Genomic DNA, 6,000 nt, shown 5'->3' with positions numbered 1-6,000 from the left:
TCTCTCACTCGCCTGCCCGCTCGCTTGGTCATAGAAAAAAGATGAAAAAAATGCAAAGAAAGCATGGAAATGAGAGAAAAACTGAGGAGAGTAGAGGGAGAGAGAGAGAGAGAGAAAGGGGGAAGGGGGAAGAGAGAGAAAGAGAGAGAAGGAAGAAAGGAGGAGACGACGGTGAAGCTTAAAGGGATCATAAATTACGAAAACGTGTTTCACGGTGCCGCAAACGTCGACGCTGACTTGTCGTCCTGTTTACGGCAATAATATAGGTTTAATTGCAACGTCAGCATCGCCAGCAACCGTACCTTTCTACCATTGGAATAATAATTACTTCATGTAGCTATGCTACGCGTGTTTGCGTATTTCTCAAACGTGAAGAAGAGAGAGAGAGAGAGATACGAAGGAGAGTGAAAGAAAAACTAGGGTTGAATCATCGAACGTTAAATCCTTCGAACCCCCTCGGATTTAAGTTAAAATTTGTCTGATACGAGAGTGTTCGATTAATCTGCCATGTGCGGAAACGATTATCGAATAATATCATGGAAAATGGTTAAGGATCGTATCACGTTTTATTCCTTTGTATTTTTTTTCTTTCTTTCTTTCTTTCTTTCTTTCTTCTTTCTTCTTTTTTTTTTTTGTTTTGTTTTCAGTTTTGTTTCTTCTTCTTCTGCTTCTTTTGTTAATTTTTTTATCAGTTCACCACGGTCGCTAACACGTGAGGTCGAATCCTTTCTCGGTATAAGCGTGGGAAGCGTGGTCTGTGAAAATCCAATGAAAAGAAGAAAGAAAAAAAGGACAGTTTTGGAATGAACGAAGAGAGTGTCGATAGCGATGGCGATGGTTGCGATAGTGGTGGTGGTTTTTTTCATGGTGCGGGAATGACAGAGATGGAGATAGAAACGGATCGATAAAAAAATGTGAAACGTGCCAGGAGTACTGAAATCAAGTGGTCGAAATTAGAAATGAATTGGATAATTGAGGATAATGATCAATTTTTCTCTTTTTCTTTTTTTTTTCTTATTTCACTTTTTTCCCTTTTCGCTAGAGAACGTATAGAACATTTCTAAAAATTTCAACGTAGAGAATATTTCTGTGATGTGAAATAAATTCTACGTCTATTTTAAATCCAATCGAAGATTGTTTTCGATCGTACGTAACATATGTGTACATCATCGAAAATAGATAAGTTGGAACTCGTAATTTTATTATTATTATTATTATTATTATTATTATTATTATTATTATTATTATTATTATTAGTATTAGTATTAATATTATTATTACTGAAATTGATCACGTAATTTTCTTCTTCGAACGTTTACGACTTGTGAGAGGCTCGCGAAAAGAACGAATGGCAAATACTTAAGTAATACGAGAGAAGATAAGAAAAGATGGGGTGACTCCAGGCATAATTCTCTTCTGTTCCTTACACAAAGAGAGAGAGAGAGAGAGAGAGAAAGAGAATGTGTGTATGTGTATAAGAAAAAGTAATAGAGAAGGGGAAAAGGGTAAGGGCAAAAGAAGAGGGGAATGAGGGCCGAATTTGTCAGAACTCGATTCGATGGCAGGTAGGGTTCGCGAAGGGATGAATTTGACGAAGCGAGAGGGTACTTGTAAACATAGAAGGGATTCTTTTTCATGGTAGGGTCGAATCGATCGTTCGAAAACAAACCAAGCGCGTCGAATCCGTCGCGCTTTTCGGTTTCCTCTCCTCATTGCTTTTAACGAATAGCCAACAGCCCAATAACTTTTTCTCTCTTTCTCTCTTTCTCTTTTTCTTTCTCTCTCTTATTTTCTTTTCTCCGAGAAACGTCGCCCGACAACAGGTGCTCCGATTTTCTTTACTTTCTTTTTCTTAAGAGGACGTAAAGGGAGCAGAAAGTGGAAGAAGAAAAAGAAGAAGTAGTAGAAGTAGTAGAAGTAGAAGAAGAAGAAAACTATCGGTCGAAAGTTATTCTACATTGGCTAAGGATAAAGTACCACACATACGTTGTGTGCTTTTTATGGATCTTGTGGGTGTATATGTGTGTATGTGCACGGTAGAAAGCGTGAAACGGAGAATAAAAGTCTTGATATCGTTCCGCGAGGTATGTTTTAAAAGACAGAAATAAAGTGAAACGAAGCAAGGACTTAATACTACCGGAAAACGGAAGTGGAAAAGTTCCTTTGTCCGAAGAACCGACATTTCGAGACTCTCTGGATTACAGAATTATCGAGAAATTAATGGTAGAGAGAGAAAGAAAGAGAGAGAGAGAGAGAGAGAGAGAGAGAGAGAGATAAAAGGAAAAAAGAGAAAAATTAAACAAGAGATAAATCCTTAAACGTGATCGAATTTTCAAAAATATTATCGTCTTATGAAACCTTTCAATATTCTCTTTTCCTCGATTCTTCGATCGAGTAATTTCGATAAATAGTTCATTCGCGATTCTAAAATTGAATTCGATTGAAATTATTACCGATTATTGATGAAATTATTAACGATTATTAATAAAATTATGTGTGAATTATATTCCACAATTCCTTCTATCACGTTTTGAAATTTGTTTATAAAAGTACATTGTTACGATTAAAAGATAAAAACGTTATCGAACGATGCATAGATTCATTTAATTCTTATTATAATCTTAAAATCGTGCTCTTCTTTACTCTCTCTTTTTATCTCTCTCTTTCTCTCTCTCTCTCTCTCTCTCTCTCTCTCTCTTTCCCTCTCTTTTTCTCCATTTTTCTCTATTTCTCTATTTTACCGTTCAATTCTCTCGATCGACGAATATCGAGAGATTGTGCCTATCCCGTGACTCTGTAACGTTATCGTTATCGTGCCGCCATTATTCTCCTGGCGCGTTGGTCCGTGACGATTTGCGCCCCGCCATTTATTGGATCGTTATTCGCGCGAGATTACAATCCCCGTTGGTCGAGAGACGAAGATTTCGGCTAGGTGCCTCTAGGCAGTCAGGCACGCCCGGATGTCACCATTTGTTCGAGCCGTCATTTTTCAGGACATACTATTTCTGGAATTTATTCTTCATCGGTGACGAGAAACCGAGAGAGCAAGATGAAAGGAGAGAGAGTGCTAGCAACCGCATTTCGTTCAGTCTGTCGGTCTCTCTCTCTCTCTCTCTCTCTCTCTCGGTCTTTCTCTCGCTCTTTCTATCCCTTTCCATCCTTTTTTATTTTTAAGTATACCCATGCTTGGTTTACTTCATATCGAATATGAAGATTTCATTCTCGAAATTTTTTTCATAATTGAAGAACGGAATTAAAAATAAAATCAAACCTATAACTTATAATTAATGGAGAACAGATAAGACATGTGCCAATTTCATTTTTCAAGAGGAGTAACTTTAAAGTTTGAAAGGGATTCGTCCTAACGTCGATCACGAAATAGGACGATTCAAAATTGGAAGTAAAATTTCTTTACATATACAAATACCTACGAGTACTTACACACTAATGCCATACTTTCTTACGTAAATACTATATATATAAATACATACATACATATATATATATATACATACATACATATATACATACATATATACAGATGGATCGCTTTCCTTCGGAATATTTATCGTTCCATTAAAGTGATCGGCTGACACCGGCAGATAAAGTGGATTTTTACGGGCGCAAAGGGAAAAGGAAAAGAAGAAGGAGAACAAGAAAAAGTAGTGATGGTCCTTGGCGTCAATTTGACACCGGACCTACATAAGAATGGGAATACCTAAAGCGGATATTTAGTTTGGCCTATAGCAAAGTAACTATTCGCATTCTATTCGAAGAGAAACGTAGAATAATTTTGGTCAGGAGAATGGACACAATGCTCGATCGTAGGCACTTAACCGTGAAATTCAATCGAACAGTTAAATTCGTGAAAGACAAGCTTGGACGATACCACCTCGCAAATGGAGAAACTCGTTCGACAGAATTTCACAAGGAGTGAGGAAGTGAGGGGGTTAGGAAGAAGGAGGAGGAGGAGGGAGTTAGAGGGAAAGACCTTCCCACGATGAAATTCAAAGTCATCTACGTTTTCGGTTAATTAACGTTAAGTTGTAACTTCCTTACTTCCTTCCTTCTTCACAGCGCTAAATACCTCCCTAGGACCACATCAATTGCGGTTTAGTCGTGAATGAGAGACTCCATACTGTACTCGTTGTTAATTAAAGTTCACCCAAATCGATCTTCTCTCATTTTCTACGTTAACCTTTGATCTATCTCATTTTGCTGACTGAGACAACTCTAACGAATTCAAATTAATTTCATAAACCTAACGTTATATACGATTCCCCAATATTTATTATTGTTGAAACGAAAAAAGTATCTATCCCCATCACCACCTCCTGTACCCCCAAATTGTAATAATAATAATAATAAAAAAAAACACTATTTATTTCTAATGGTTAGTACTAGATTTTAAATATTAATTAAGTTTTCTATAATAAATGTTAAATAGAAACGTACTATTTCAATTCATTTGCGTGACTACATATAATAATCAAAACACGAAACGATAAAGTTTCGATAGGAAGGGTTGGTTGTTTATGTGTGTATGTTCGTATGTATGTATGTGGGAAGGAAAGGGAAGAAAAGGAAAGAGAAGCGGTGTAAAAACAGTAAAGGTGATTAATTCGAAAAGGGAGAAAGATCTAAAGAAAATTGAATACTTTCTTCCTCGTTAATCCGAACGAATAGTGTCCGATATTTGTCATTGGTTATGGTTAGAAAAACATCGATGTTTCTAAGGGTGCATAAAACATGCATAAAGCGAGTAATTATTCTTCAAGGCGAGAGAAACGTAACGTAGATAACGCCTCGGTCTTATTGGTACGTGTGTTTCCTTTCGTATATCGCACTCGACATGTAACTATATATATATATATACATATATATATATATATAAATATATATACATACTATATATATATTGTATATATATTGTTCTATATATATATTATATACACCGTGAAGATAGAATTGTGCGTGTTTCGAGTACGTCGCGCTCATAGAATAATGCGCATATTAATGCTGTAGAGTATAAATTAGTTTGGAGATTTGGCTAGACGAGCTGAGAGTACGTACGGCAGGAAAGCATTTCTCTCTCTCTCTCTCTCTCTCTGTCTATCTATCTCTCTCTCTTTATACTACTACACTACTATATATCGTACATATGTAGTTATAGATGCTATATATACATTTTCGTATGTACGTATCAGTTGACTAACACGTACTAATACCAATATAACGATACAAGTATACGAGAGCCATATGCGTATTTATAAACGTGACAAGTAGGACAATGAAACCTACACGTTCTACATGTTTCCTGGCAACCTCTGCTCTTGATTTATCTGATGCTGCTATGCCACTACCTTACTCGAAGAGTCTCACAAATGCGTTCGAAAGCTCTCTCTCTCTGTTTCTATCTATCTCTCTCTCTCTCTATATATATATATCTCTATCTCTCTCTCTTTTTCTCTCTTTTTTCTCTCTTTCTCTCTCTTTCTCTCTCGCGCGCTCTCTCTCTCTCCCCTTCGTTTTCACCTTCTCTTTGCGTTTATTACTTGAAGCGGAATTGTTCTCGACAAAGTTAGATTATCGTGGTATGTATTTTCGGTAGTGAAATACTGAATCACGGCAAAGAATGATTGCTATCGAGAACAAGGCTCGACACTTTTCACATTTATTGAGAATATGGAAATAAAATGATTACATGATTTATTACGTAGTTATACACTAATTGTTTCCAATGAATTTTGTTTGTTCTTTTTTTTTTTTTTTTAATTTTATATGGACATGTATATTCTCGAGATCGAATGAATATTCGATCATTTGAAATATACATACGTATGTTCGATTTCAATTTTTAACGAAATTTCCAAGATAATAATAATATTTTCATGTATTCTCAACTATATTCGACAAATGTATACAATGTTTTTTTTTCAACGATCTATGATATTTGCAAAATATATATATAAAAATAAAAAAAAAAAAAAAAAAGAAAAA

The sequence above is a fragment of the Vespa velutina genome, chromosome 2, assembly GCF_912470025.1.
Source record: "Vespa velutina chromosome 2, iVesVel2.1, whole genome shotgun sequence".
Lineage (NCBI taxonomy): Eukaryota > Metazoa > Arthropoda > Insecta > Hymenoptera > Vespidae > Vespa > Vespa velutina.
The sequence above is the reverse complement of the archived record's forward strand: the minus strand, read 5'-3'. Positions refer to the sequence as shown.